Source organism: Mastacembelus armatus, chromosome 14 (genome assembly GCF_900324485.2).
Source record: "Mastacembelus armatus chromosome 14, fMasArm1.2, whole genome shotgun sequence".
NCBI lineage: Eukaryota > Metazoa > Chordata > Actinopteri > Synbranchiformes > Mastacembelidae > Mastacembelus > Mastacembelus armatus.
In genome coordinates this window covers 16,134,744-16,148,883 of record NC_046646.1, presented here as the reverse complement: position 1 = coordinate 16,148,883, position 14,140 = coordinate 16,134,744, and the positions used below count along the sequence as shown (strand labels likewise).

General features: G+C 38.7%; 1 protein-coding gene across 2 annotated transcripts in view; it reads left to right on the top strand.

The window, feature by feature from the left end:
* The first annotated feature begins 9,903 nt into the window (after positions 1 to 9,903).
* Positions 9,904 to 14,140, top strand: part of LOC113143157 (T-lymphoma invasion and metastasis-inducing protein 1-like) — a 48,477-nt gene continuing 44,240 nt past the window's right edge. For both annotated transcript variants that reach the window (XM_026328631.1, XM_026328630.1), the window contains exon 1: positions 9,904 to 10,097. The gene's annotated coding sequence lies outside the window, so the exon portion shown is untranslated. The remainder of the gene's footprint in view (positions 10,098 to 14,140) is intronic.

Sequence of the window (14,140 nt, the reverse complement as noted above, 5' to 3'; positions counted from 1 at the left end):
ATAAACCAAAGTTTTGGACAAATTCAGAACTTGATTTGATGGTGACAGTAGATGAAAAGTCAGGGCTTCCACAAAGTAATTGAAATTTATCCTCAAGAACCATAGGAATGTTGTCAAAACTTTCTCTTTCTTCAGTTTGTATTTCCTCTCCCCCAGCCTGTGTGATTCACAGGGCCTGTTCATGCAGATTTTTCCCTGCAGGCAAACTCTGGATTCTGTTATGTAAATGAATCCCCTATTCAAATGTTGTGAAAGCAAATATTTAAGAGGGAGTCGCAGACGGAAGTAGTCATCAAGATGAACGAGGGAATAGTTTTGTGGAACATTGTCAGTTTAGATCATAGGGAGGACAGTGAATGGGAGAGAGTGTGCCAATGTAGAGAAACTATATATTGTACCCAGGCATCTGATCATGAAAACAGAAGGATAGATCAGCCTTTATTAACACTAAATGTACAGCAAGAGTGTTTGCACCTATTGTCATCTGCAGGTGTCTTACATTTTAGAATATTTTCCTTCTTAAGAGCTTATTGTGTGCATGTGTGTATGCACGTGAATTTTCCATTTAAGACTCTCGTGGGTGTGTGAAATGCGCTGGTCAGGTGTGAAGTGTTCCACGGTTCCCAGCAGAATAAAGACGACTACAGAGGAAAAACTGGGGGAAGGGGAGAAAGAAAAGAACAGAGAGAAGAGAGTGAAATGGCAAGAGTGGGTCACTGACAATCTGCTAAAAAAAAGTTTTACATTATTGACAGTCCGACTGAAAGGGTTCTTTTAACTTCTTTCTCTCATAGTCCTCACTTTTCTTTATTTCTGTTCATTACTGATAATGGAGAGAGCCTATGCTCTGACCCCTATGCTCTTTGAGATGGAGGAAATTACTGTGCTAATATGCGCATATTTTGCCTTCTTTTAAATTATGCACTTCACCTCATGTTTTACTTAATTATTCATCTACTTCTGAAAAGATTTTGGAAAGTAAAATGTGCAAAGGGATTGTGAACTGTAAGAAAACTATGGCTGCATTTGTCCCTTATTTTCTCAACCATTTGGTCCCTACAATCTCAGAAAAGAGAAAATTGCATGTCATAATATGACAGAAAACAATTCAACATGTTTTGTTTTGCATATGGATCAAAAAGGTAAAAACACAAAATTCTGTATTCTGCTTTCAGTAAACTGGACAGGTCTTTCAGTAGTCTGGACAGGTTGACCATTACTGCTTCCAACTCCTCTATGTTATTCAGTTTCTGTCATATTATGGCACACATAAGCTATCACCGTGAGCTGGGAACATGCTGCCAAAGTGCTGCTGAGCAAGTGCTGTGCTGTGTTTCTAAGAACAACTAATATAAACTGGTTTGCATTAGCTGAAGGTACACCACAGTACTGGATAACTTATGGCTCCTCTCAAGTCTCCTCTGTGCTCATAGATATATATGTTTGCAACCTTTAATGGTTATTTTTCATGGTATGTGTGTGTGTATGAAAGTATGTTCTTACTGATGTTTACTGAGTTATCGTATTAAATATTTATGGTGCCCTCAATCTGGTTGCTCCTGTACAAGAATGAATCTGTCTTAATCACGGTGGTGTTTCCAGCGGTGAGACAACAAAACCTTTAATTACAAAGAGGAGGTTAGAGTGAGAGTTATTATACTGGCACCAGTATTATAACTGGTGAGCTGTTGCTAGTAGTAAATACTAGCTCCATTGTCATACCAGCTACAGTATTAACAATGCTACATTGAAGCTTTTGTCAGATCTGTGACTTAAGCAAATATTGACGAACATGTTTTTTAATCTACTTGTAAATATCTTTCTTGTGGCATGAACAAATCTTCCAGCCTAAATGACTGTAGAGGTATTTGTCTCCACCTTCTCAAACCCTCTATAGGAGCAGTTCTTAAATTAGTGCCTCTACAGCAGCAGGAGATGTTTTCACAGATAAACTGTTAAAGATCACTGTTGAAATCATGTGACAATCAGGTGACATTGATCATGTGACAATGTTTTGGTAAAAACTTGGTTACCTTTAAGGAAACCAAGGAACTAGTTTATGACCAGGTCTTGGATTAAGAATAAACTCATGATAGTATTAGAGTAATGGTTAAATTTGAGCTGGTGCTTGCAGCCTGCAGCCTTGCAGTTTGTTTTGTCTGCTTCACTTCACCTCCCTAAAGGTCGCTTCTATTCTTTTCATACACCTGGGGCTATAGAAACTTGTGCATTTGTGTGTATAGATCTTTTTTATTTATGATGGTGCATCACTGGTACACATCATTGTTCTCCTTTTAAATCTATCCACCAAAAATCAATTCACTAATCTGCTAATTCAAACCCATAGTAATTACAGAAAAGCTAATCTGACAAACGCAAACAATACTGATCATTAACCCCACATAAACCTATAATGTCTGTCAATAAGACTGATGTCCAGACATAATGAAACAATAAATTAATCTTTTTAACATGTCATTGAAAAATAGACAAAACAAATTAATTAAGGAGAGTACTGGAAACTAATATCATACTGTTTGTGCTTAATTACTTAGAAATCCTACATGAAACCATGATCATATTTGGGATCTGAGTATTTTTCAGTGAAGAGGTGGATAGTGTGAGGCAAATTTAGGACTTATCCAGGATCAAATAGGACAATAAACTATATCTGAGATATCTTGTCTGTTTAGTTCTGATCTCAAATGACCAGATGAAGTTTAGCTAGTCCTGTGGCTTTGTGGGGTTCACTGAACTAAACCCCTCCACTACCCTGGCAGCGACTTTCAGCTCCACTAAATCCCATCCTTCTCAGCCTGCTGTTGTGGGCCTCTTTCTGGCCAATTGTGCCTCTAATTACTTGGCATTGCCAGCTAACACAGCATAACACAGCATAAAGCTATCAAAGCACTGATGTGTGTTAGCAAGGTCACACCAGTCCAGATCTCACACAGACCATGGGAAAACAGAAAAACACTGTCCTGTTTATTTATTTATTTCTTATATAGCAGAGAACAACAGTTCCTGGTTTTGCTGATGTAAACAGAAAGCTTCAGAGTTGGAGGGTGCAGTGAGGTGTCAGGTGTCCTCTCCTGACACCTCACTGCACAATATCTTTCACCTCTATGGTCTGAAGGATTGTGTGTTTATTTCATTTTCTGTATTTTAGTATTGTCCAAAAATATATATTTTTTATTTTTTATGTTCATAAAGGCTTCTAAAATGTTTTTTGCATTTATTTTTTGTACTATATAGTTACATATTTAACTAACTAAATGTGTGTGCATGTGTGCCTTTTGTAATGGGTTATATTTATGGGTGGTATTTCTGAACAAGTCTCTTAGCTCTCTGTTTTGTCTGTACCTAAATGTGGATGCTTGCACACATGTCCATGGTTGTGCACGTGTGACTGTGCACTTGTGTGTCTCATCTCTGTCTTTATGTATCTCTCTCAGTGGGTGGTAACCGTTAAACTCTTCCATTTGGTGGGATTACTTCTGCAGTCGGTCCTGTGGGAGCAGCCATCAGCCCGTCATCTTTCAGAGGAACACTACACCTTCTGATGCTTTAATCCCTTCTTCCCTCTCCTCCTTCCTTTTGCCACACTCAAACTCTTAACCTCCTCTTTTCTCCTCCCTCCCTTTTTGCTGGCGCTGTCAACTTTCAGCTGAAGTGGCTGAAACTCAGTAGATGCAGCAGTGGTTGCATTAAAATCTGTGATATTACAGCTCTGTCTGACGAGTTCACTGCCAAGATGCTGCTATTTATTCTTAGAGTTGTCAGATATTTGCTTTTTAATGTTTAAATTATCTGAACTGATGAAAAAAAAGGTCATTAGTGTTAACATTCATGTTTCTATACCATATTTTGTTTATTACAAAAGATATTACAGTGTGAATTAAGTATTGTACATTGCCTCACATACTGAGACTCTATTTTTGACTTTTGTATTATTTTATATCATTTATGCTTTTAACACTATTTCTTACTCTAATTCTGATTGTGATCACTGAAGACTTGCTGAATGGATAGAGATGATGTGAATTTGAGATGACTGTGCGATAACAGACAGTGAATGATGTAATGAGACAAGCACAAGTGCCAGACAAGAAAAGATCTAATTCTGTCTCTGTCGCTTGACCTGGAAACAGCTCATATACAAAAATTTCTTAAATGAGCAGGAAGTGCATGAGAAGTGAAGGAAGTAAAAGGCTGTTCAAATAATAATTTGAATCCATTTAAGAACATGCACACAATGTTATTATTATGAGGATGTAAAAAAAGTTATGTTTATCATATTCATCTTCTTATTTATTCAATAATAATATTTATTTAATAAAACCTCATTTCCATTAGTATTGCACAGCCTGGACATGGTTTGATTTTTTTCACATGTAGAAGTTTGTTTGTTTGGCTGTCAGTGTTACGTGTAATATCAGAGCCTAGGGCCAGCTGTTTTTCCAGGGAGCCATGTCAGAATTCATTTTCATCGTTGTCCAAGAGTCTCTGATGAGCAATGAAGTCTTTGATGTTTGTGGCTCAGCTTTGTCAGGGTTTAAGTCTATGTGTCTGGAGTGTGCTTTAATAACAAAACAGCAGAATGATGTGTGTGCTTTTGTGTCTCCAGACAGGCCGGGTTACTGGGCTGTGTGAGTAATGGAACGGGCTGTGCAGTGTGCGTCCATGAGTTTCTGACAAAGTCAGGAGGTTGCGTGGTGTGTGCAGCCGTCTCAGCCCTACAAACTTATCCGTCTCTGACTCTTCCTCCCTCAGACGACTCCCTCACATCCTACGCTGTCTCCAGCCCACACAAGCACACACAATTTATTCCTTTGCTGCCATTCTGTTTTGTTTGTTTATTTTATCCTACAAGAGAATCAGAGGGTAAACAAGTTGAGGAGGTAGAGAGATGAAACTGCTAATTCAGCATGAAAACAAAAAAGGCACATACACTCTTCCCTCTCCTCCCATATTCATGTATCCCAGATAATCATCTCTGAATACAGCACCCTAATTAACGCTGTTCTCTGTTTACATTGATGGGGGATTATGATTGGTGAGTATGATACAGTACATTTACTCCACTGACCTGGATCTGGCTTGTGTGGAGAACATAATATAATATAAATCTATGTTTGATACTTTGCCTTGGTGATTATATGTGATTTTCTGTGCCATTATTGGGTGTTATCCAGCCTTAACCACTTTAAAGACACATCTTGTTTTTATATGCTGTAATTATTTTTTCACTATGGACATGTTAAGGGATTATCATGTGGATACAACTGACCTCTGCAGTAATTCGTTAAAATCCTTCTCTAGATTTTATTATTGTATTATATTTTTATTTATGACTTATTATGGGTTTAATCTCAACCCTCATCCAACAGTAAAAATGGTAATAAGGCTCAGGTTGAGGGTGTTATGTGAGAGTGGCTGAACATTGTTACTAATAAATTTACATACTTCAGTGTTTATAGTAAGTACATTAATTACATGGATGAAAATGTTACAGACCTTTTAAAATAGTGATCTAGAGTCAGTTTCTGTTTTACAACAAACCTTTCACTTCCACTGTGTCTGCGTCATTTCACTTCTCTGTCACAGACCCTGTGAGAGGCCGAAGGTCATGTTTCTCTGTACTGGAAGAGCACATTAACAAACCACATCAGTGCTGCAGTGGTTTAGGAGCAGTACTCTAATGATGTGACCAAAACTAATAGTACAATATGCAATGTTCCTATTATATAACTGCACTGCAGGTAATGAGCTAACCTCTCCTGCATGAATATTCAGTAGACTCCTGACTGTGGGCTAATATGTGACCTTGAAGTCTAAGGACAAGAATCTACTGGTTCATTAGCAAATGTTAATATTAACTAGAGTGTGCTTGGGCTCAGTTCTGGTCTCCCTGTGGGGGCCATTAGGTAGGACCTAACAGTGAACCGCAACTATTCACTTGCTTCATCAGAAGTACAGCTGTACAGTTTTTTTTTTTTTTTTTTGTACAGTCTTTTTTTGCACGACTGCAAAGTTCAAGTGCATTAGCTGAAATGAAGACAAGACAAGACAACGCAAAATACAGAGACAAGTCCAAGACAATGCAAACTGAAGATCAAACACATACATGGGTAAAACAACCCCACCTGTTTGTGCATGTGCAGTAATGTGCCAGAACACATCTAATTTTCATCCCAACACGCCTATAAATAACAATGATAATAATAATTATTATCTAATGTTAGATTATGTTAATATCAGGTTTTGCAACCTGGCTTTATCTATTGGTTTAACAGCTGGGCTTGTTGATATTGCACACTCCGGTGCAGCAGGTGGTGGCGATGTGCAGCTTTAACAATGGTAGTCTGCCACTCCAGAAAAAAGCGAAGAAGAAGAAGCAGGTAAACTAACAGTAAAATTCGGGATTAAAATCAAGAGTAAGTTGAAACATTTGTAAATTAAACTGCAGCATGTCGTGATAAAACAATTAGTCGTCATTACTGTAGGTTGTAAAGTATCAGGTTATAGCTTATTGGTCTGAATAGTATATAATTAACTACTTCGCTAGCTTGTCTGAGCTAATATTGCTACACACAGGTAGGAGGTAAACGATGCATTTTATTATTTTAACATTAAAGTTGAGACGAAATGGACGTAGCATAGAATATTATGAAGTACTACATTCTTTCTCACTAACAATTCAAAGAAATATTTATGTTTATATGAATCAGAAACCTAATTCCACATGGCTAATTAGCAAATAACATTTTCACTGTACAATTACACAAAATCAGGTGAGAAAACAGAAAACAGACCACATATATGGTAATACTGCCAAGGCTATTTTCATGTCACAATGATTTTACAGTTGTTTATTGATTTTGCTTTATTTTTGATCAGGCTGTTATTTTGTAATTGAACCTATTGTGTTTGTGACGTGTGATTGTCAGTGCAAACACTGCGTACCTAATTAAACTGAGGTTAGCCAAGCTAAACATGTTTGCCAATAGCATATTCAGTTTTTAATTTTCTTACATAGTTTTTGGTATAAATCTCTTATTTAATGGAAATTAATTAAGTTTTTCTGTCATCATACATAGAAAAATATTAATGTATTTATTGTTTTCCAGCAAAATTGGATTTAGCAGAGGAGTTGGACACTTTTGCAAGTCAGTTTATGTATGTCACATTCTCATTAGGGGCTGAGCCCCCCTAAAGGCCTGCTCTGCCAGAATCCCCCCTGTGTGAGGGGCCATGGAGGGGGTTGGATCCAATCTATGATCAGTTACGCTTGATGATTGAAATAAATGACATCTCACCTATCATGTGAAACCCAAGCTGTCCATCATGACATTACACCTGAAGCATGTCATCGTTTCATTGTGTTGATCATGAAGAGGTGTAGTGCGACACCTGATGCCCATATTCTTCGCCTGCCAGTCACATCTGTTGTCACTATTAATGAGTGCAGTTATGTCTTCCTGTATACCTGTCCAATTTATTTTTCTGTCAGGGGTGTGCCTATGTCTGTGTGTTTGCGTGTGTGCATTCAGCACATGTTTTGTGTGCATATTTTGTATCTCACACTAATGGAAAATGTAATTGCACTGGAGGGGAATTAGCTGATATGACCATAAGCTGTGGAACTAGCCCCTGGTAGCTAATGTGACTCTAAGAAAAAGGTAGGAGGCCAGAAAGGATGTACTCTTGTGGCCCAGCATTGCATACATTATTCATCAGCTTTATCCGCATGACTGGCGATAATGATTTTATTAAATCTGGCAAGGTGGGTGTTGGTTAGTTTGTGAAAATGGATAATCCTGACTGTGTATATGTGCATATTTTTATGTATTTTCCAGTATAGTATGTTCATAATTTTCAATATAATAATGTTCAGGAGAAGATACGACAGGAGGCATGAAATGGGAAACCAATCTGTGTTGCATCTTTTCAGCTCTTGCCTGATATTCCCACCCCCCACCCACACATACACCCTGCAAGAACATCTGATAAGAATTGAAATGTGGAGTCTTTTGTGCTGAAGGGCCAGCTCAGGTGTACAGGAAGACAGAAGAACAAAACCGACGGCAGTTATCGAGCTGCTAACGAATAGTCCGTTTATTCAGCAGAAAACCAGACTGATGGATACACAATATTTGTTTACTTGTTGTTCTAAGTGCTGACTGCACAGCTGACAATAACCAAAGAGTGTGTTTAGATTACCAATGCAGCATAAATAGAGTTCAGTTAGAGCAAAACAAGCAAACAAAAAGAAACCCCCGACATCCTGATATTTCTCCAACCCTACTCTCTGCTTACATAACATCCACCACCCGGTGTTACTATTGCCTCGTCTTTATTCTGCTTGTGTCAACATGCCATTATATCCATTCCTCTGAGTTGTCTTTAAACTACTAACCAATTCCCCCCTAGTCCTTGGATAATTGCATTACAACTCAATAATTCTGTGTTTGGGTAGGGCCGTGAGAACTGGTGGTCTAAGCCGCTGTTCATCCTTCTGGATTGGTTATTTTTTGTTCAAGCCAGCTCTCAGCAGGACACGACCTTCTCTAGCTATGTTGTTAGATAAGACTGAAAGAAACAAGCAGGGAGAAAGAAAGGAACAGGGTAAACTAGGAATGAGATCTGATGAGTAGACGGGCGTTGGTTGAAAGATGCATGTGTGCACGCACATACAAACATACTTTACACAACAGAATTGTAAAAGGCATGAAGTGTTCCAGTGGTTTTGTCTGAGTCATTATGTGCTTGGGGGTACAAAGCTGTAAATGTGAGTGTATTGTCCATGCCTCAATGTGCAGGTGTGTCAGTGTCTTTGTGCTTGTGACTGTCTCCTCTCTTTGCCCTGTGGAGGCTGTGTCAGGTCCTTTTTGTTGGGTAGACCTGTTACCCTCCCTGCCCCTTTTTCACAATATGTTTCCCTCTTTTAATGTTAAAAACCTTAGTGAAGAAGACGAAGACAATACGGCTCATCAGCCTGTTATGTAATCATCTGTGTGCATAGCTGCAGATTTACAGACACTGAATACAAGACATGCTGGAGCCAGTTTTTTGGTTGAGAAGGGGCCAGATCAGAATTTCTTCACACTTATCAGACTAGAAGTAGAGGTGCAGCTTTATGATATTAAATGTACTGAAGACATGCAAGTATTGCTTCAAATTTGTTGTATAAAACAGTTCAGATATGTGGAGTAAATTGTACTCTATAATGTCTGTATATGTATTGTAATTTACAACTTCCCAATGTGGGAAGAAATTTTTTTTTAAAGTGAGAGAGATGTAGGCGCAGACTGCATTTTGGGAAGTTTGGGGAATTTTTTCAGTAGGCAGTTTCTCTCAACTCTAGCCTTGGTGGTGGCAGCCAGGATGCAGGAGAAGATCAAAGGCCTAAAGATGTTCCCCTGAGTAGTAAATGGGAGCTGGTGAGTAGGGAAATCAAGAAACTAGCATTAGCTATGTTAAACAGTTTTAAAGGGACATTTTCTTTCACAGTGTTTGTATTATATATGATTTATAAATATTCATACTGTATCAGCCTTCATACTTTTTAATGTGCTTATGTTTGTTCTTGTATCCTTCTGTGTTTGTACATGCCTACACTTAGGTACTGTAGCTACAAGTCTTTGTTTTTTCTTTTTTTTTCCAGAACTTTTAAGCCAGCAATTAAAAAATGGACGGCACATCTAAGGGCTCGGAGGCACAGACCCAACACACATGCTGGCAGTCAACAGGCAAGCCGGGGGAGGTGAAATTGGAGAGAGGGAACTGAGAGAAGGAGGAGGGCAGGGTGAGAGAGAAAGGGAAAACCAGAGAAAAGAGGGCGGGCTTACACTCAGGCAGCCATACACACCCTCTCCTCAGCCTTCAGTCTGGTCTAGGCACACAAGAGGCAGCATGTGTGAGTGTGTGCTGTAATGTGTGTGTAGAGTGAAACGCTGCGCTGGAGTGCTGGATACATCTTACTGATTCAAGGATTCCCCTGTTTGCTCTCAGAGAGGACACGTGCTGACAGGGTTTTAACCACCACAGGGAATTAATTGTTATACACAAGGGAAACTCTTGGAGCTCAAGTAAAGGTAATCAAATACATTTCTTGTTTTGAGGATTTTGGGGAGTTTTTTGAGTGACAGAAACAGAGAGAGAGAACTAGCTGTTAGGATGTTTAAAAGAACTGCCTTTATGTTGTATGTAGATGATTTGTGACTATTTAGATAAGTGTTAATTTTGTCTGAAAAACACAAAATGAGGTACAATCTTGTGGTTGTATATCATCCATATGAGTGTTAATGACTGTATACCAACTATTTGCTCAGATGATATACTTTCTTATACAGCGTGTGTCTGTATGTGAGTGTGACTTCTCTCCTTTGCTGCTACACTGGGTCTTTCCCACTCTCCATCTCACACGCACAAACACTCATATATAAATCGAAGAGATCTGCAAACAAAGCTTTACACGCATGTGGTTCAGATAGCCTGCATATATAGTAGTTTGTATGAGTTGATGAAAGGAGTTTATCAATCATTAATAGTCTCCCTGGGACATTGCCTAGTTTCCTACTTGAGGTGATACGGTGATAACAAAATACCTTAGCAGCCCTCTTAACTGGAAGCGCCTAACATTTCCTTATCAGAGAATGTACTGCATAAGGCAAACATAGGGATGCATGTTGTAGCAATGTGTACGTTTGGTTGTGTACTTTAAAAAATATGGCACAGGTGATATTACTTGTGATAAAGAGATTATGTTCTAGTTCAAAAACCCTGTTGCTACTTACAGTAAATTTCTGGTTATGGCACCAAAGGTGCATAATAGAGAATGAACTGAGATGGATCATATATTACTCTGATACAGACATTTATTTATATAGTCTGTGTATTAGAGAGAGATGTGTTGTGTGGAAATATTAGAGCAGAGGAGAAATGGCTAAAGAGCAGAGAGAGGAGTAGACAAAGAGGGAGATGTAAGAGCTATTGAAAGTCTTCAGGCAGCAGCAGTTAAAGGCAGTGTGGTACAGAAGATTTAGCAGACAAGAGTAAGACAGGGGATAAGGAGCAAGTTGAAAAATAAAGATGAAACTAAAACTAAAAGGAAGAGATGCTGCATAAATAAACTTTTACCTCCTACTGAATACATAAGGTATATTTACCATCTGTGTGTGTGTGTGTGTGTGTGTGTGTGTGTGTGTGGAAAAAGTATATTAATGGAAGTGTCAGGTCTCAGCTGTGCAGAGGGTCATCTTTGGGCATCCAAACAGCAAAAAAGCAGGTCAAAGAGGAGAAAGTCTCTGCTTTCCTGTCTCCTCCCTGATTTCCCTTCCAGAGAAATTCAACAGAACAGTTTTCTTGCATGATATATTGTTTTTTTTAATTTTGTGGGTCATTTTCAAGAGATTCAAAAGATTCAAGAAGGCCTTAAAGGTACACTAGGCCAGAGAGTGGTAATTTTTTTCCAGTAACTGGTAACTACTATTGGGACTAGTAGAGCTAGATAAGTAGGGATAATGGCTGGACTAGATGAAACTGCCTATCAAGCCAGTGGGGTCGGCCATGACAGCTTAGCTTAAGCAGATACAATGTAGATACAAGGCTGGGTCAAGCTGCTAAATATTTACTCTTTACTCGTGAGAGATGGCGTTAAAGCAGCTTAGTATGTTAGGTCAGTTTTAAAGGTGCTGTAGGCTAGAGAGCGGTGTCGTGTGTCATGGGGCCCAGCAGGTTAATGATGGCATGGCCTGATAGGGCACAGTGATAGGTTAAAACACAGTTCAACATATAACCTGGGGTTCTTCTGAATGTTCACCCAGGCTCTGGCCTATTTTTAGTATTGGTAACTAACTTTACTACTACACAGCAAAGCGTTTGTTGTGTATGATTTAATCTGTCAGGTTTTGGCCAAGCTGCTAAAACAGCTAAAACACATGAGTAATTCACGTTGCAAAATGTCAAAGTAATTGTGATTTAGTGGCTTATTTAAGCTTCAGTAGAATAATAAAATGCTAAATCTTTTAAGGATACGTTTACTCTTTCACAAAACCCTGAATCCTCTCAAATGAAGATAAGCCATGTACACATTTTATATGCTACACAGTTCTGTTGCCAAGTTTTGTAATGATGCTCATATTTTCTATTTTCAGAAAATTAAAATTCCTATACTAGTTGTCTCTCTTGTTTTCTCGTTATCTTTCCTTCATGTTATCTTTTTTATCACAACAGTCCCCTGCTTCAGTTGCTGCCATAAAGAAGTTAAATATTGGCAGGGTATTTTGAGGAAGATATCTGTGAAAGGATTTGTATTCTCAGATAAAACTTGCGTGTGTTTGTTTGTATGTACGTGTACACTCCTTTTTAAAAATTGACATAGACTATGTGAAAGTCTGGGGCTGTGAAGTGCATGGGGGATGGGAGGAAGCTATTATCTCATACACAGTTACACACTGTCCATCCAGGTTTATGTGTGTTGATTTACTATGTGTGATTTCAGAACACGTGTGTGCATCCACACAACCATGTGTGCTGCCTGTGTGCAGTGTGCTAATATAGTGTGTGAGTGTGAAGGGGGGCGGCTCCATTAAGTGAGCCCTGTGGGTGTGTGTGTTTGTGAGAGAATGTGTATATACTGACCTAGATTGATACAGTGCTCTTATGCTAAGTCAGCTCACCTGAAGGGCAGACATATAAGTAGCCTTATCCATCTCCTCTGTAATGCACATCTGGCCTCATGTAAACACATACCTAGGGACTTGTCTATTTCTTAGGATGCTGAAATCTTTAAATTTATGCCCATGAAGTGCGCTCTACATTAAATTCTCCATAATTATATGAAAAAAAAAATCATTATCCTCATCAGCAACTTGGTGACTTATTGCCAATAATCTCACATCTACATTTGCTCACTACAGTGAATATGATTCTTCTGACCTTGTGGCATAGCTGACACACACCCTCTCTTTATGATTACAGAGACAGTATATAAGATGCAGCTTGACAAACATGTGGCCAGCATGATGAAGGGATAATGCAATTAAGATGAAAGGGATTATCTCTCTCTTATCTTTGTGCGCTTCTCTGATTTTTCTAACCGTTTGGTCTCAAATACTTCCTCAGTGGTCGACTTGCATTATTTCTGCTGTTGAGCAATTATGGGGCTTATGCAGCCCCCCAGTGCCCATCTCTCAACATGCAATCAAGCCATTTAAATGTTTGTGTTTGACTGTGTATCTGTGGGATCTCTCTGTGTCTTCTCGCTGTCTCATTCTCTCAATTCTCTGCTGCTGTCACTTGCAAACCAGCAGCAGACAGATATTGTTGAAGTGTGTTTTGGGAAAACTAAGACAAGACTGACAGCCATGGGTGGAGAGACACTGAAATGTTTTTTTTTTTTCTTCTTCTTCTCTGGTTTCAGAGTGTGTCTAATTAAGGTGTCAGCAGTAGCAGTAGTAGGGGGAATCCCTTTGCAGATGATAGAATAAGCTAGTGGTTCTCAGACTGAGGCTCAGGACCCTTCCCCAGTCTTTGACAAATTAAATATAAGAAGTCATGAGTTTAAAGAATTAAAATGCAGGCAAAAAACTTAATGACACACATTTCATTTAGTTGCTCAGTCAGTCTCCCTTTCTTTTTTCTTGGAAATAATTGGATAATTTGTATCTCTTCTTTCAGCAAAAAACTGTTCCCATAAATTGGGGGAAAGAAACACTCTTTGGTTGATGTGTTACTAGTTTCCATCCAAATACACTGTAGCTCACAATTTAATTTCCAATAAATTAGCAAAAGGAAATGTGTGACTATTAGGAGTTCGGCATAAAGAGGTAAGTGGTCATTGATGACAATTGTTCAGTCAGGTGTCATTAAACAATTGAAAAGAGGATGCAATGAGCTGAAAGAACACAGCTCCTACCGCACACAAATGAAAAACCAAACGGAAAACATGACTAATTTGAGGAATCTTAGTCACCACCACACAGATCTAAAGTTTTTGTCTCTTCAGTGGAAGCTTGGGTGATGTTTAAATCCTTCCTAATTCCTTCGCACTTTGTTGCGTTTTGTTTTCCACCTCAAGTCAATCCAGGTTTTAGTGATATTTCAACTTTTTTCAAGATTCTGTTCTTTCCGCTCC